At 36.0% G+C, this 19746-nt stretch overlaps 1 pseudogene; it reads right to left on the minus strand.

The window, feature by feature from the left end:
• Window positions 1-18353: 18353 nt before the first annotated feature.
• Window positions 18354-19520, minus strand: LOC144376887 (leucine-rich repeat-containing protein 28 pseudogene; annotated as a pseudogene).
• Between the last annotated feature and the right edge of the window lie 226 nt (window positions 19521-19746).

Below are 19746 nucleotides of genomic sequence, written 5' to 3' on the forward strand. Positions count from 1 at the left end.
GCATGGAACCACCATATGACTCAGCCATATCAATTCTCAATATCTATCTAAAAGAAGTCAAGTCTCAATATTAGAGTGATACATGCATACCCATGTTTTTTATATTCAAACTGTGTCCATCAAAAGATGAATGAATAAAGAAAAGGCAGAATATATACCCAATAGAGTACTCAGTCATAAAAATAAAATGAATTTATGTCATTTTCAGGAAAATGGCTGAAATGTGATAACCTTATGTTAAGTAAAATAAGTCAAAGTCAGAATCCATTCAAGGGTCATATTTTCTTTCATATGTGGAAGCTAGAAAGGAAAAAAGAAAAGAAATGTTTGTGTGCATTTGAGAGGGGGTGGGTTTTGCATGAAAACCAGCTGATATCCATAGAATAGAGGAAGGTGTTGGGAGGATGGGATAGAGGGAAAAAGCACTGGAGAGGTAAATTGCCTGAATTACAATGTTATTTTGGGTGTGTGTCTATACTAACATGTAACAGCAAATTCTACCATTGTATACAACTGTAATGTGACAATATGAAAGAAAAATAAGAGAGAAAATCACAAATCTTTCTTCCTTTGCCTATAATGTTCCTGCTGAGAAGTCTACTGTCAAGTGAACTGAGACACCTCTATTATTATGTGTTGCTTTTGTGCTGCATCCTTGAAATCTTTTCATTTTTCTTTTGCCTGTGAGAGTTTGAGGATAAAACTTGGATTAAATTTAACCAATGAACTTTGACCTTTCCATCTCTGGATAAGTACACCTCTCTCTAAGTTTGCAAAGTTTTCTGTCATTATATCTTTGAATAAACTCTCTACCACTTTTGAATTTTCAAGTTCTTATTGAACCATCCACACCCAAATATTTGATCTTTTAATAATGTCACAAAGTCCCATGAGCTGTATTGTTATCCCTCTTCATTCGTTTTTCTATTCTTTCCTCCAATTGTGTATGTTCAAATAGCCTGCCTTTGAGATCACTATTTCTCCTATTTTATAGATCTCACTATCACATTTTTAATTTCACTGAATATAGTTTTCAGCTTAATAATTTCTGTAGGTTTTTAGAATTTCTTCCATCTCTTTGTTAATTTCTCTGTTAGAATATTGAATTTTTTTTTTTTTATGATTGACACGATGGAAGAAACAGAGGAGGCTGCTTTTCTGGCTGCTCCATGGTGTGAAACCCAGAAAGCAGAGAGGCAGCTTCTCCACAAAGTGGATGAACAAACCTAAAGGGGAGAAACTTTACTGAAATTTAATGCTGGACAATCAAAGCAGACTGTGCACACAAGAGTTTGGACACAATAGGGAAAAAGTCCCCAGCAGCACAGCTGTTGCTCTGACTGGGCCAGAAGCACCAGCCAGAATGTTCCCTCCATGAGCATAGAGAAGGGATAAGGAAATTGAAGGAACCCATATTTTGGGGAGGCCTAAGGTGTGTCTGGGTATGAAGCATTTAGAGATGAAGGACATTGCCTTACTGACCTAAAAGGTGCACTGCACAATATCCTTGTGTGGGAAAAGGAGCTGCCATCTCTCTAGGCAGCCTGCATAGGACAAAGAAAGGAATAATTTTGTAGCCACAGCACAGGAGCCAGCAGCTGAGAGAGCCAATTCCTGTTTACCTGGGTTATGTCCCAAAGTACAGGCCCTGTAAACACACACTGCATGACATAGAGTGTGTTTAAGTGACCAGGAGATAATCAAACATGAAGAGAGATTTACATAGGAGACAACTGGTCATGGAAACCCACCCAGCTCTACCCCTCCCTCTCCAATCTGGCTGCTTACAGGACTGACTGGGTGAGATGCATCTAGCCAGGAACTTTGGAAGGGTGAAAGTAGGAGAGATTGTTTGATTACTGAACCCAATACCAGGAAATATTTGTTCTAAAGGTCATGTAGGGGACTAAGCATTCGCTCCCCCACCACACAAGTAGAACCCAGGGTAATCCCCATGATACCGTGTTCCTGCATGAACCAGCAAGTACTGGGTGCTGGAGGTGAGCTGATTTAAAATCTCCACACCAATGGGCATTTATCAAAGAGCCTGGAGTCCACCTAAGCTAACCCTTGCCTCCAGAAATTCTGTCTATAGGAGTACCTCTCTCACTCCAGCAAAACAGAGGGTGGAGCATCACACTTCAGGTGACCTCACCTAAAACACCTAGGGAGAAAAGCTGAGAATATGGAAAGAATTCTTCAATGGAAAGAATTTTTTAACTCTCATCAAGTGTTTATCCCTCTTTACTTTTTATTTCTTTTCTCTGTTTAATTGTGACACTAATGGTATATGGGCATTTCTACATGTTTATACCCTTTTCTCATTTCTAGCATTTCTAAATCCAGTTATGTTTCATAGATTAGTTTATTTGTGAAGTAGAATGTTTGATTAATATATTTTGGTTTTATTTTGCATCTTTTATTTTTATCTTTAATTTTTAAAAATGTTTTACTTTAAATATATATTTTCTACTACCTGTGTTAAATTTGACCAATGATTCTCTCTTTTCTTCCACTAGCAGCCAACCTCTATTGTTCTGTCCTTAACTCTTCTTTTAATTTTTATTTCTCTATTCTCTCCTATTCTTTCATAATCATCTTATATCACTTCTCTTCTCTCTCTGTCCATATTTCAAAATTGTAAAACCATTTGCAAACTTGCTGTTTTTACTGTAGGCAATAACTGATCATAAAATTTCTGTTCATTGTCATAATCAACATTACAGATATCATAATAGGAACTATTTGGTTTAATACTGTATATTGTTTGCATTGGTTGTTGTTTTTTATTTCTCTTCCTCTAAACAACAATGTACTGGAAAACTTCAGGGAAACTATTAGTCCACAGGATTGAAACTCTACTACCTCTGATTTATCCTGGTAGATGGGAAGACATACAAACCATATGAAAAAGCTAGGGAACTATTTGCCCCCAAAACATACCAAGATACTCCAATGACAAAATGTATTGACACCACAGGAAGAAATGTCAGAGAAGGAGTTAAAGTATAAAGAGTTAAACTGATCTGTGAAGTGAAGGATGGACTAAGGAGTGGAATCAGAGAGAAAATACAGGAAGTGAAAGATAAATTTAGTAAAGTGTTAGAGGTTCTTTAAAAAAAATTAAAAAGCAGAAATCCTCTCAAAGAAGGAAATTGAATGGAATGCAGCATCAACAGACTACACCATTTGGAAGACAGAACTTAATAAAGATAAAAATATATAATCTTGAAAATTGTTGATCATACAGAGAATGTGATGAGAAACCATGAACAGAACTTCCAAGAATAATGGAATAACATGAAAAGACCAAATTTAAGATCTATTGGGTCGATAAAGGTGAGGAGATATAAACCAAAGGAATGCATTATCTTTTCAATAAAATAATGTCAGAAAATTCCCCAAACTTAAAGAATAAAATGGAAAATCAAATATAACAGGCTTACAGGACCCCAAATGTACAAAATTACAAGAGACCCACAGCAAGTCACATTATTATGAAACTGCCTAACATACAGAACAAGAATAGAATTTTAAAGGTTGTGAGAAAACAAATCTGATAATGTGTATGGGGAAAATGGTTTGGATCTCAGCTGATTTCTAACAACTCAGACCCTCAAAGCAAGGAGGTTCTAGAATAACATACCAAGCTCTTAAAGAAAATAAATACCAATCAAGAATTCTATATGCAAGGATTATATATGCAAAAAATTAAGATTCACAATTAAAGATGAAATAAAACCATTCCAAATTTAACAAATGTTAAATCGTTCACAACGAGAGAGACTACATAATAGAATATTCTCAACAAAATATTCCATGAAGATAAAGTGAAAAATAAAATTGAAAACCATCAAAGGGAGGAACTAAACTAAAGGAATAGTCCAGCAAAGGAGAAATTCAAATTAAAAACTAGAAATAAACCAAAACGCCCAGGAATATAAATCATATTTCAATAATAATCCTAAATGTTAGTGGCCTAAACTCATCAATCAAAAGACATGGACTGAAAGGTCAATCAAAAGAGAAGACCCAACAATATGCTGTCTCCAAGAGTCTCACCTAACAGGCAAAGACATCCACAGATTGTGAAATAATGGGGAAAATATATCACTTACATGGATCTCTTAAAGAAGCAGAAGTTTCTATCCTCATAGCAGACAAAGTGGACTTCAAGCCAAAGTGCATCACTAGGGCCAAAAAAGGACATTTAATATTGCTTAAGGGAATTATACATCAACAAGGTATCACAATAATAAATATTTATGCCCAAAACAATGGAGCATCTAGGTACACCAAACATATGTACATCTCAATTTCAAGAATCAAATAGACTATAACATGATAACACTGGTGTCTTTAATATACCCCTCTCACTACTAGATAGATCCTCCAAACAAAACTAAACAAAGAAACTATAGAACTAAATAATACAATCAATAATTTAAACATAACAGACATATATAGAATATTTTATCCATCAATGAGTTAATACACTCTCCTCTCAGAAGCACACAGATCCTTCTCTAAAATAGACAAAGTAATCCTTAGCAACAAAAGAATGAAGATAACATCCTGCATTCTATCAGATCATAATGAAATGAAATTAGAAGTTAATGATAGAATAAAAATAGAATCTACTGTAAAAGCCAGAGATTAATAATATGGTATTGAATGACAAACAGCAGAAAAACTCAGGGATGAAATTTTGAAAAATCCTTACAAGAAAATGAGAATAGTAATACAAACTATCAAAATCTCTGGGACACTATGAAAGCAGTACTAAGAGGAAAATTCATTGCATTGAGCTCATCCAAAAAAATAAAAAAATAAAAGTCCACAAATAAACGACCTCATTTACTAGTATTTTTGATCCAATTTTGGTAGCTTATTTGCTAGTAAATGAGGTCATTCATTTGTGGACTTTTTATGATAAATGATTTTATGGTAAATGGTAAATAGTTGGAGATGGAGAATATCCTGCTAAGCAAAATAAGCCAATCCCAAAGAACCAAAGTCCAAAAGTTTACTCTGATATGCAGATGCTAAATCTAAATGTGGGAGTGGGAGTTTTAGGAAAAATACATGTATTTTGGATTATACAGAGAAGAGTGAAGGGAAGCAGGGGATATGGGGGTAGGAAAGTTAAAAGAATGAATTGGACATTATTACCCTATGTGCATATATGATTACACAATAAATGTAATTCTACATCACATACACCAGAAGAATGAGAAATTATACTCCTTTTATGTATGATGTGTCAAAATGCATTTTATTGTCATGTATAATTATTTAGAACAAATTTTTAAATTCAGAATAAAAATAATATTGAAATGTTTTTCTGTATGTTCTTCAAGCTCATTGAATTTTTTAAAAATAGCTACTGTGAATTCTCTGAGAGTTTTCCCATAGTGATTAATGCTTGATAAATTTTTGGTAGCTTATTTTGAGTAGTAGGTAAGGTTGTGGCTTCTAAAAGCTCTTGATTATTTTTGATGTAAGAAATCATCTGGGCTTTAAAGAGTCAGGTATTTATTTCCATTTTCCTAATCAAGTTGTTTTCCCTATCGTTCCATATATTCTAAGCAGTCTGCTTGTTTTCTATGATGCTATCATCACTTCCACTATTTCAGCACTGGGTGGTACCCACATACAGCTTTGCCTGGAATCTGCTGTTAATGTGTTGTCAATAATAAGCCAATAATAAGCCAATCCCAAATAAGACAATCCAAGCATGGACTTGTTCCATAAATACTGTTGGTATATTATTCAGAAGGAAACAAGGGAGCACCTAGAAAGAGTAGTCTGTCCCCATAATCGTATCTCTGGGACCAGGGTAGTCCCAGGTGCCTTTCTACCACAGTTTTCAGCATGTGGTCAGTTACTGCAAAATTTTGCTCTTCTTGAGCTAAGTCACTATGATGAACTAGCTCCAGGCTCCTACATCAAAATCACCATGCTCTGTCAAACTCTGAGTCCATAGCCCACAAAGACCAACATAAAACTGGGCTAGGACCAAGGCCCACTTGGGTAGACCCCTGGTCCATTCCAAGACCACTGTCACCAGGTATGAGTGATGCCACCTGGAATTGGCAGAGGAATAAAAGGAAAGTAGGAAATTGGTAGGTAGTAATAGCATGTAATTTCCCACCTCTGTAGAAGGACCTCCAAAACTAAAACTGATTAGTTTTTCCCTATGATGTCCAGGGTCCCTTGGGCATACCATAGGGTCCCTTGTGCTTCCTCATCCTCATCAGGAGCTCTGGAAGTCATTTTTAAGTATAGACCATTCTGTAGTTTCTCTTCATTCTGTTTCTTGTATCCTTTGTTGTGCAGAAGCTTTTTTGTTAGATATAATCCCATTTGCCAATTTTTGTTTTTGTTTCCTGTACTTTTGGGGTTCCATCCAGAAAAACCACTGCCTGTCTCAATGTCTTGAAGTTTTTCCTTTATGTTTTCTTCTAATAGTTCCTGGCCTTACATTTAGGTCTTTGATCCATTTTTGAGTTGATTTTGGGGGGTGGGTTTACTTCAGTTTATAGTAATTTAATGAGCCTGAGAATTTTTGTAAAAGTGTGTCATCTTTCATTATAAATACACACAACATACTTTGGAAAAAGGTATTTGTGACCAACTTTCCTTACAAGAAAATTTTTACTTATATAACTATGCAACATAACCTAATTTCCAATGATTGCAGGTTTTGATTAATCCCTTCCAGCCTTCAAGGAAATTTGAAAGACATGCAATCAACATTTTTCTTTTTTGGCCACAGTATTATCCAGAAAATGTATTTTTAGAAACTAGTTTCCTTGGTTCAAATTTATCCATGATTTCATCTTTAAGTTTCTCTCATCCCTAACCACATTTTATTGTTCATTTTGATTTTTTTGAATATTGCCTACAAATACAAATTTTAAATGATCTTTCAGTAATCATAAATACATACATTGGAGAAAAGATATCAATTCCACAAATGGTACTATCAGAACTGGAAATCTGTATGTAGAAAAATGAAATTCAACCTTTATCTCACCCTGCATAAAAATTGACTCAAAGTGAATTAAAGACTTAGGGACTAGAACAGAGATCCTATGTCTATGTAAGAAAAAGTAGGTCCAAATCTTCATCATTTCAGTTTAGGACCTGACTTCCTTAACAAGACTCCTAAAGCACAAAAGTAAAATTAAGAATCAATAAATGGGATGGATTCAAACTAAAAATCTTCTTCTCAGCAAGGAAACAATCAATAACATGAAGAGTGTTCCTACAAAAATCTGTCCACATGGACCTCAGATAGAGCAGTAATACCCAGAATATATAAAAAAAACTCAAAAACCCTAACACCAAATAAAAACAAATAATCCAATCAGTAAGTGGGCTAAGGAACTGAACAGACACTTCTCAGAAGAAAAAAACACAATTAGTTAACAAACATACAGAAAAATGTTCATTACCTCTAGCAATTAGAGAAAATGCAAAGCAAGACTAAGATTTCACCTTACTCAAGTCAGAATGGCAATTATCAAGAACACAAGCAATAATAAGTGGGGATCTGGGAAAAAAAGGTACACTCATATATTCCTGGTGGGACTTCAAATTGGTGCAACACTTTGGAAAACAGTATGGAGATTCCTCAGAAAACTTGGAAAGGAACCACCACTTGCCCCAGCTATCCCACTTCGTGGTTTATGCCAAATAATTTTAAATCAGCATACTACAGTGGCACAGTCACATCAATGTTTATAGGAGATCAATTCACAATAGCTAAACTCTGGAGCTAACCTAGATGCCCTCCAACAGTTGAACGAATCATGAAAATATGGTACATATACACAATGGAATATTGATCAGTTTTAAAGAAAAATGAAATTATGGCATTTGTAGGTAAGTGGATGGAACTAGAACACATCATGCTATGTGAAATAAGTCAATCCCCAAAACCAAAGTTTGAATGTTTTCTCTGATGAGCAGGTGATGATCCATAGTAAGAGGGATAGGGAAGAATGAAACTTTGGATTGTGCAGAGGGGAGTGAGAGGAGTGGTGGGGCTGTGAGTATGGGAAGGACAGTGGAATGAGACAGACATTATTACTCTCTATATATGTATGATTACATTACTGGTGTGACTCTGCACCATGTACAGCCAAGGGAATGAGAAAAAAAATATTTGACTTTAGGAAAACCCCTTAATTAACTTCAACTGATGATGCTAATTCTAGCCAACTTAATCACTCATAACTCCTTCAAAAACCTTGTTCAACTCACTTAGACATTCTAAAACCTGTTTACTTGGCCATACAAAATACTTTTGTATCCAGAAACATTTTTTCTAATTTTTTATATTAAAATATATGTTCATATTTATAACCCTTTATATCACTTGTTTTAGTTGCTGATTCTTCTTTACATTTTTAAGAAAACCTTATAAAATTTCTAAATTTAGAAAAATAAATCCATTTTAATAAGATGAAATATTTTGGGGTTTTTCCCCATAGTTCAATTAAACACAACTGAAGCTTTTTGTACTCTTTTCATATAGAATTGCTCCTGTTAGAATCTTAACTTACATTGATTTAGTGAAGACCCAGAAACAAAGTAGTCTTAAACTCCCCTTTTCTCATTTATCAATTTATAAAAACACATTTAATACTCAAATATATATTCTCTTATGGAATTCAAGAAATCAAGAGTACTTGAATTTATATTTAGCGCTTAATGTTTTTAGTGTTTTAGTTGAGTAAGTAATGAAATATCTCCTCTAACAAACACATTTATGAAGACTAGCCCCGCATTCAACCTAGTTTACTTGTTTTTAATTGTTAACTCTAAGTTATTTATGAAAACTAAATTATCACACAATTGTAGTAAATACAAGCCATCATTTTCCTGCTAAAGAAAAATTCTAGAAATAGTGATGCTATGGTTTGGATATGAGGTGTCCCCCACAAAGCTCATGTCTGATACAATCCAAGAAGTTTCAGAGGAGAAATGATTCAGCTGTAAAAGTCTTAACCCAGGGCTGGGGATGTGGCTCAAGCAGTAGCGCACTTGCCTGGCATCTGTGTGGCCTGGGTCCAATCCTCAGCATCACATACAAACAAAGATGTTATGTCTGCCCAAAACTAAAACATAAATATTAAAAAATTCCCCCCCCTCTCTCTTAAAAAAAAAAAAGTCTTAACCCAGTCAGTGATTTGATCCCCTGATAGGGATTAACTGAGTAGTAACTGAAGTGGTAGGGTGTGACTAGAGAAGGTGGGAATTGGGGCATGGCTTTAGTGTATATATTTGTATCTGGAAAGTGGAGTGTCTCTCTCTCTCTCTCTCTCTCTCTCTCTCTCTCTCTCTCTCTCTCTCTCTCTCTCAATCACCATGATGTGAGTTGCTTCTCTCTGCCACACACTCTGCCATGATGTTCAACCTCATCTTGAGCCCCAGAAATGGAGCCAGACTTCTGTGGACTAAGATCTCCGAAACTGTGAGCCTGAAAATAAACTTTTCCTCCTTACAGTTCTAGTTAAATCCTTTAGACATGTTAGAGAAAAATCTGATTAAAACAAATGAATATTACACTGTAAGCATTTTATAGAAACCAACACTCTATTGATTACCTGATGACCTAGAAAAACATGTGGGTTAGTAATTTTTTAAAAAAAAATTACCTTATCTGTTTTATCAATTTAATTTGAAGTTTTCTCAAATGTTTAAATCACATGAAGTAGGTTTTTGGCTCTGTTTCTTTTTCTTTAACTTAATGTATGAATGCATATTTATCTATATGCCAATTTTGATAACCATGTACATGATATAATCACAAGCACATATGTATACACATGGCATACGAGACACGGTTGTGCACACATACATAAAACAGACAGGAAACAAAGATCTTGTACCTTTTTAGTACATGCTACATCTCCACAAGTAGGGGACAAGAGCTACAGATGTTTATTAGAGTCTTTATGAGATTTAGCCCTCTAGAAACTTAAATAGAGCCTATCACAAATTTTTTACAATATGACCCAGACATGAAAGAGGCTGGTGCAGTTAATAAAATCATAAATAGAGTCTGTCAGCCATAGTAGATGCTAAAATAAAAGGTTTTTGTCATCCTTCATGGAGCAGACTTACCCTCACCATTACTTTTTATCTTTTACTGCTTAGGGATCTTCAAAGTAGAATATCTCTCTCCTCCTCCTCCTCCTCCTCCTCCTCCTCCTCCTCCTCCTCCTCCTCCTCCTCCTCCTCCTTCTCCTTCTTCTCTCTCTCTCTCTCTCTCTCTCTCTCTCTCTCTCTCTCTCTCTCTCTCTCTCTCCCCCCATCTCTGTCTCTCTCCCTTTCCTCTCCCTCTCCCTCTTTCCCTTTTGTACTGTATTTGAGAGTTAACCTTTGAATAACTGGCCTCTGAATAAGAACAGGAGAATGAAGAAGAGAGAACATAAACTTCAGTTAGATAAAACATGAGTAATTGGTGAGGGAGCAAAGGTGGATTTATTACAAAAAACTTGGAGCCCTGAAAAACAGACTAAAAGAATAGCATAGCTGTAATTGCTCTAGCAAAGGAGCATGTGGCATATCCTTATCAGACCAGAGTGCACTTTTGGATCAGATTAGAGTCAGCCCAGATGTTTAAGGAATGTAGGAGCCTGTGAAGTCCTCATGAAACGTTTTTAAGAGGAATAAAATTGTACTTATTGGATCTTTCAATCAATGCTTTGTGATCAAATAATTATATGATTACATTATTCATGACATAATAACCCCAAGAGACATCCCAAATAATACATGGTGACTCTCATTGCTCTTTCCTTTCTCACTTCTTTACCTCTTCACTTTTCTTGTGCCTGAATTAAGTTTCTCTGTTCTGGTTTCTGTCTCTAATCAGAACATTCTAGCCCATTTCCAGATTTCCAATTTCCAGAAATAACATGGCAACAAGGCTGCATATAAGTGAGTTTTTTTTTTTTTTTTGGTTTTGGTGCTAGAATCAAAGCCTGGGCCTTGTGAATGCATGCTAGACAAATGCTTTACCACTGAACTATATCCCAAGACCATATGTGACTGTTTTTTACATCACTTTTTATTTTAGATTTGCTACTATTCACTCAGTCAGGCAACATGTTGCTTTAAAAAAAATCCTGTCCAGCATATCAAATATCAAAGCTTTAGGACAAATTCTGTTTCCTGATATAGAAATTTGAGTGAATCCTGGAGGACCTTCATTTTCTCAAATGTAAAATGAAAGCTCGGACTAGAATATATCTAAGTTTTTTCCTTTGATCTTTAACATTCTTTACTATAATTTCAGTAATGGTAAACTAAAGCTGTTTTGAGTACCTTATGGGCACCACCATGGTTTTTATAAAGTGCTACGAGCAACACATCTAAAGGAAACTTTAAAATTTCCCCCAAATACAAACTGAGATGAGAGAACTCCACATAGACTTGACTTCTTGGAATTTTAAACTATGTTGTATTAGTTTTCTTTTACATGGGGCAGAGTTCTCTCACTTGAATGAAGATTTTAAATATTCAAAACACTTAGGTACTATAACACCATAAACTGCATTTTTACTGATATAAAATGATTGCTGAGAAAGATCTTCCTGTTGCAGAACACATCTGGACCCATATTTATGTCCTTCAGCCATGGCTGAGATGACTCGTACGTGTAGGAGAGTCTCAGTATTGCTTTGTCTGGACCAATACTGTCTTGGGAAAGGGACAGCCACAGGTGATGGGAGTAAGATTTTTCTACAAATTACTCACAAGGACATAAAGAGAGCTTATTTTTAGTTTAATTTCTAAATATTTGTTCATAGTGAGACTTTAGTTTCTTATTTTTCTCCTAACATACTTTCTTATGTTTATTTCCTTATTCTCAGAACAACACAAAAATTTGTAATGATTATAAGCTAGTTGAGTGAAGCCCATGTAAGTTTCAGTATTTAGAAAGATGGGAGGTTGAGTAGGTATTTAGGATTTATGAAGAATAAATACTAGTAAGTGCATAAAAGTATTTAATTAATATAAATGACCAAGAAGTAGCTTGAGTATAATAGCTGAAATGTTTTTCCTTTTAATATAAGGTTAGTATAATAATAAGAGAGAAAATGCTTTGTATAATCAGCAATGGACAATTGATCTGTGTTTTAGTATCCTTGCATCATTAGATTAATGATTCTACTTTGATTTTTGTATCCATATATAAATTGAGAGCAAACAAAAGTATAAGTGCATCTGTGAGTGTGCTTATTAGTGATGCCTCTCTTGAGGCAAAAAATAATTCATAAAATTATGAATGAACTTATTTTTTATTTTTGTTTTTTGTTTTTTTTTTGTTTTTTTTTTTTTTGGTACGGGGATTGAACTCAGGGGCACTCGGCCACTAAACCAAATTTTCCAGCCCTATTTTGTACTTTATTTAGAGATAGGGTCTCACTGAGTTGCTTAGCACCTCACTTTTTGCTGAGACTGACTTTGAACTTGCAATCTTCCTGCCTTACCCTCCCAAGACGGTGGGATTATTGGCGTGCACCACAGCTCCCAGATCTGAACTTATTTTTTTTAATTTTTTAATTTGTTTTAATTATTTATACATGACAGTAAAATGCATTTATGTGTTTTTATATTTCATACATAGATGGGATATAATTTCTCATTTTTTTGAATGTACATATTGTAGAATCATATTGTTCATGCAGTCACATATATACATAAAATAATAATATCTGTTTTATTTACTATCTTTTCTATCCTCACATCCCCTCCCTTTCCCTCCTTTCACTTCCCTCTACCTAATCTGAGGTAAGGCTATTCTTCTCTGGTGCCTCCCCCCCAGCCTTATTGTGAATTAGCATCTGCATATTACAGAAAACATTCAGCCTTTGGTTTTTTGGGATTGGCTTAATTTGCTTATCATGAAATTCTCCAACTCCATTCATTCACTGTCAAGTGCCATAATTTCATTCTTTAAAGCTTAGTAATATTCCATTGAATATATACGCCACATTTTCTTTTTATCCATTCATCTGTTGATAGGCATCTAGGTTGGTTCCAGAGCTTTGCTCTTATGAATTGATCAGCTACAAACACTGATATGGCTGTGTCACTGTAGTATGCTTATTTTAAGTCCTTTCAATAAAAACCCAGGAGTGGGATGACTGGGTCAAATGGTGGTTCCATTCGATGTTTTCTGAGGAATCTCCATACTGCTTTCCATTGTGTTTATACCAATTTGCAGGGCCACCAGCAATGTTTGAGTGTACTTTCCCCCCACATCCCCACCAACATTTATTATTGCCTGTATTCTTGATGATTCCCATTTTGACAAGAGTGAGATGAAATCATGGAGTATTTTTGATTTGCATTTCTCTAATTGCTAGAGATGTTGAACACTTTTTCATATACTTGTTGGTAAATACTATTTCTTCTTCTGAGATATCTGTTCAGTTCCTTAGCCAATTTATTGATTGTTTTATTTGGCTTTTTTTTTTTGGTGTTAACTATTTTGAGTTCTTTATATATTCTAGTGTTTAATGCTTTATCAGAGATATATGTGGTAAAGATTTTCTCCCAATCTGTAGGCTCTATCCTCACATTATTGATTGTTTCCTTTGCTGAGAAAACTTTTTAATTTGTATCCATCCCATTTATTGATTTTTGATTTTACTTCTTGCACTGTAGGAGTCTTGTTAAGGAGGCAAGATCCTAGGTCAACATGGTGAAGATTCAGGTCTAGTTTTTCTTCTGTTAGGCACAGATCTCTATTCTAGTGCCTAAGTATTTGATCCACTTTGAGTTGATTTTTGTGCAGGGTATGAGATAGAGGTTTACTTTCATTCTCTGCATATGGATTTCCAGTTTTGCCAGCATTATTTTTGAATAGGCTATCTTTTTTCCAGTGAATGTTTTTGGCACATTTGTCTAGTATGACATAACTGTATGTATGTGGGTTTGTCTCTGTGTCCTCTATTCTGTACCATTGGTCTACAAGTCTACTTTGGTGTCCATATCATGCTGTTGTTGTCACTATATCTCTGTTTAGGTCTGGTATTGTGATGCCACCTGCTTCACTTTTCTTGCTAAAGATTGCTTTAGCTATTCTGGGTCTCTTATTTTTCCAAATAATTTTTTTATTACTTTTTTGTTTATATGTAGAATGTCACTGGGATTTTAGTAGGAATTGCATTAAATCTGTATAATAGTATGGCCATTTTGACCAAATTAATTCTGCCTATCCAGGAACCTGGGAGATTATTCCATCTTCTAAGTTTTTCTTCAATTTCTTTGTTGAGTGTTCTGTAGTTTTTATTGTAGAGGTCTTTCACCTCTTCTGTTAGGTTGATTCTCAGGTGTTTTCTTTTGAGGCTATTGTGAATGGGGTAGTTTTCCTAATTTCTCTTTCAGTGAATTCATTGCTGATATATAAGAATGTGTTTGATTTATGGGTGTTGATTTCATATCCTGCTACTTTGATGAATTCACTTATTAGTTTTAGAAATTTTCTAGTGGAACTTTTTAGGATCTTCTAGATATAGAATCATGTCATTAGTAATTAGTGGTAGTTTGAGTTTTTATTTACCTATTTGTATCCCTTTAATTTCTTTCTTTTGCCTAATTGTTCTGGCTAGAGTATTAAGGAGGAAGTTGATTAGAAGAGGTATAAGAGGGCATCCTTGTGTTGTTCCAGTTCTTGGATAAAATGTTTTCAATTTTTCTCCATTTAGAATGATGCTAGCCTTGGGTTTGGTGTATATATCTTCTACAATATTGAGTTATGTTCCTACTATCTCTAGTTTTTCTAGTGTTTTGAATATGAAGGGGTGCTGTATTTTGTCAAATATTTTTCTGCATCTATTGAGATGATCATATGATTCTCATTTTTAAGTCTATTAATATGATGAATTAAGTTTATTGATTTCCATATGTTGAACCAACCATCCCTAGGATGAACCCCACTCTATCATGGTGCACTATCTTTTTAAATATGTTTTTATTAGTGATTTGCCAGAATTTCATTGAGAATTTTTGTATCTATGTTCATTAGGAATATTGGTCTGAGATTTTCTTTTCTTGATGTATCTTTGTCTGGTTTTGGTATTGGTGTGATATTAGCATTGTGGAATGAGTTTAAAAAGAATTCCTCATTTTTTATTCCATGGAATACTTTGAGGAATATTGGTGTTATTCTTCTTTGAATGTCTTGTAGAACTTGAATGAGAATCCATCTGGTCCTGGGCTTTTTTTTTTTTTTTGGTTGGCTTTTGATAGCATTTTCTATTTCCTTACTTGAAATTGATCTGTTTAAATCATGTCTGACCTCCTCATTCAATTTGGGTTAAGTCATATGTCTCTAGAAATTTGTCTATGTCTTCAATATTTTATATTTTATTAGAATATAAATTTTCAAAAGTATTTTCTAATTATCTTCTGTATTTCAGACATGCCTGTTGTAATATTTCCTTCTCATCTTGTATTTTAGTAATTTGAGTTTTTTCTTTTTATCTTCATTAGCATGGCCAGGGTTTATTTATTTTACTTATTTTTTCAAAGAACCAAATTTTTGTTTTGTTAATTTTTTTCAATTGTTTATTTTGTTTTGATTTTATGATTTCAGCCCTGATTTTAATGATTCCCTGTCCTCTACTGCTTTTGGTGTTGATTTGTTCTTCTTTGTATAGGGCTTTGAGATGTAGTTAGGTCATTTATCTGTTGGCTTTATACCTATTTAATGAATAAGTTCAATGCAATAAACTTTCCTCTTAGTAATGCCTTCATAGTGTCCAAGAGATTTTTATATGTTGTATCATAACTGGGGTCAGCAGCGGTGTCAACATTACTTGCATCCTGAGCAGCGGTGTCTTCTGTGGCAGCAGCAGGTGTTCACAGCTGTAAGTGCAGCAGCACTCAGAAAGAAGAACTCTGGATGGCAGCAGTGGCATCAGAGGCATCAGTGATGCAGGTGGCCTGACCTCAGTTTTGATGCCAAGATAAGGAGACAATACAAGTGAATGATCTAGTGGTCCCAAGGGGATCCAGGGTCTGGTTATACTGCACAGCAAATCCCATATAAGGTCTTTAGTCAGGTCAACAGTTGTAGGTGCCACAAAACTGTACTGATCATCACCTGGCTAGAGTAAGTTGGGAAAGTTTGGATAGCATGATTGAATTTAAGAGAGAAAAAAATACAATTCCAGATTTTGACAAGATCTACAACCCATTTTAGGCATCTATTATCCACCAGTGTACCTCCTGATTACTTGTTTGTTCCATGTTCTCCAGAGGGCTCAGTCAACCCATGAAGATTAAATGACTTCAAACTCATTTCCTTGTCCTGTTAGTCTTTCTTTTTACATTCCTAAAAGTCATAGCTTTACTTCTGTGGGTCTCAAGTGGACCACTCCACCTTGCCAACTTACTTCATTTTCATTTTTGAGCTCTAAGATCATTTTCCTCTAACCTCCTAATCCTGATGAAATCTCCAACTGGATTATTTCACTCACATCACACTCAAGAGAATCTGAGAGTCCTAGGTGTTACATCCTAAGTCCTTCAGGACTTGAATTGTGCCACTAGGCTAATTTCTTTAAAACTCCTACAGGTGCCAAACATGGTATCACTTGCTTGTAGTCCCAGCTATGTGGCAGACAGAGGCAAGAGGATCCCAATCTGAGGCAAGCTTGGGCAACTCAGGAAGATTCAGCCTCAAAAGAAAAGAAAATGAGGACTGGGGATATAGTCCAGGAGTAAAGTATCCTAGGTTCAAACCCTAATACCTCCTCTCACACAAAAAGTCCCTCTAGGTGAAGAATGACTTGGCCCAGACAACAGAATGATCAAAGGCAACTTCTTGAGTTTGACACACTTGGTCCTGCCTTTGTCCAAACTACTTTCTCTTTTTTTCTCACATTTTTTATTGGTGCATTATAGTTGTCCATAATGTGTGAATTTGTTGTTACTAATTTGTACATGCCCTCAACAGTATAATTTGGCCAATATCACTCCCTAGCACTTTCCCCCTTCTGCACCATCTCCCCAGCTTGTTCCCTTTGCTCTACTGCTCTCCCTTTCATTTTCATGAGATCCACTCCACCATTCTTTTACTTTTTTCTCCCCAGCTTCCATATATGAGAGAAAATTTACAGTCCTTGATCTTCTGAGGTTAAGCTCCTTTTCCCATTTGAGATACCATTCCTTCTACACTTTTTTTCTTTGTGGAGAACTTCTATGCATCCTTTGAGACTTGGCCTGATGTTCTCTATGTCTGTAATTCTATCAATATCACAAGTTGATATGTCATCAGCTCCTTAAAGACAGGGTCTCCATCACATTCATGCTTGTTGATCCCACACTCAAATTTCATCACTTGCTACTCTCCCTGACTTTTTTCATTCTTTGGACACATGGAGTCTGACAGCCTTTCCCATGGCTCCACCCTTTGCCTAAAGATGACTCCCCTGTCCCTACACTCTGCTCTGTGTTTCACAGACTGACTTAGTTAGCATTCAGGTCAAAGCTAAAATGTCACCACTGCAGTGTTTGCAGTTCTACATCTAAAGAAGCCCTACCCTATTCTTCTTATCATTCTTAGCTTTTGGTTCCATTTTCTTTGAAGCATTCATCACCACACACACACACACACACACACACACACACACACATACACACACAAATAAATAAATAAATAAATAAATAACATTGCTTATTCTCATGTTAGTTTGCTGCCCTCCCCTGTTCTCCCACCCCTCTTCAGAACTTACTCATCTAACCAGGTGTGTTTTTTTTAAAGTGAATTTGCCTGTATTATCAAATTATAGTTCTTCAAGGAACTCACTTTATTTATTTATTTATTTATTTATTTATTTATTTATTTATATTATTGGTTGTTCAAAACATTACAAAGCTCTTGACATATCATAGTTCATACATTAGATTCAAGTGGGTTATGAACTCCCATTTTTACCCCAAATACAGATTGCAGAATCACATCGGTTACACATCCACATTTTTACATAATGATATTAGTAACTGTTGTATTCTGCTACCTTTCCTGGAAAAAAAAAACAAGGGAGAGAATTAAATTACAGTAGAGGGAACTCACTTTAAATTAGATGCGTGGAGGTTCCTCAAACTAAATAGTATATGTATCAGACACACTCACATAAAAAGAAAAAATACAGAAGACAGGATGTCCTTAATTTGGGGGAGGATATATCCCACCTTGGGGAAAGGGTGAAGACATTTTAGCTGTGCAGCTCCATATGACATTGCCAGAGAGTTCTGCATGCCCCTGCATGAGACAGGACAGGATGGAAGATCCAAGCCCTGCCAAACACAGTGTGCGACTCAGAGGCAGCCTTGGTGTCAAGCTGGCAATGCTCCTGAGGCTCTTGAGTGTTTATCAACTCAGCAGGTCAAAAGTCTGCAGGCACTGGGTGGAGCAGCAGTAAGCCACAAAACTAACAGTTGTCCTCCCCTGGTGCAGCCCTGCCATCGGAGTCTCTCTCAAGGGAAAAAGCTTGGGGTAGACGATGGTAAACATGGGCTCATTACACCAATGACAGTGCCCCAGGTGGCAGTGCAGCCGCTCCAGGAGACTTCTGGGTAATGAGATTGGAGACAAAAAGTTCAGATCTTTTAGAAATCTGTGGTGGGCATGATACAGACTTCTCATGGCCAGCTCTTGCAGAGGCAGGACATGATCATTCTCTGTCCCTATGGCCTTCACCTCAGCTGGGAGGAAGACAGTCAGCTGCCCTGATGAAAAGGAGAGCAGCTTTACCTCAGACACTTGGATGGGGGCTCCGCAGCCACTGCACCCGATGATTTTATTGTACAGGTAAGATGGCAAGCACTTCAGGTGAATGTTGTTATCCACATATAGGTATTGCAGTTCTCAAGATTGACCTAAATCAAGTAGCAAAAATGCAAATAATTCCCAGCCATGGAGAGAGTTTGTTGAGGCTGGGCAGCTGGCAGAGATGGTGCGGCACATACCATAGACGATTTCCGTCCACAGTGAGGTACTGCAGAGAAAGGCACAGATGAAGCCTCTCGAGTAAAGTTAGCAGACGATTGGTAGAAATGTCTAGTATCTGCAGCTCCTTCAAATCACCAACCTCTGGAGGTAGGAATTGCAGTTGATTATTAGCTAATCGAAGATGAAGTAAAGCTCTCAGATGACCAATATCTGGGCAAACAATTTCTAAGACATTATCACTAAGACCCAGATACTGGAGTTTTACAAGGGACCCAATAGCTTCTGGAACCACTACTATGTTATTTGAGTGAAGATACAGTTTCACAAGGTTTGGAAGCTTCTGAGCAAGGTTTTATGGCAAGGTGGTAAAGGAGTTCCTTTTCATACAGAGTCTCTCCAAGTACTGCAGTCCTTCATCTTTCAGTAACTCCAGTGGAAAATGGTGCAGATTCCTATAATTTAAGAACAAATTCTTGTGCTTTTCAAGCCTTGCCACAGTGATCATCTTACAAAGTTCGGATGCCATGATTGATCATATCCCATCTGGCACAATGCAGCACTACATGTTGTCAAAATTGGTCAATTTCTCAGCCCCAGCACAGCCAGCGCTCCCGAGCATGGGCGGAGCTGGACCGCAAGCCTAGGGACCGGTTCTCTATACTTTACTGATGTAGCTCCATTACATACAACAGTGCCTGTCACACAGTAGCCTTCAATAAATACCACTGGAATGGGAGTATTATATGCAGAGTCATCTA

Source organism: Ictidomys tridecemlineatus, chromosome 4, assembly GCF_052094955.1.
Source record: "Ictidomys tridecemlineatus isolate mIctTri1 chromosome 4, mIctTri1.hap1, whole genome shotgun sequence".
Classification (NCBI taxonomy): domain Eukaryota; kingdom Metazoa; phylum Chordata; class Mammalia; order Rodentia; family Sciuridae; genus Ictidomys; species Ictidomys tridecemlineatus.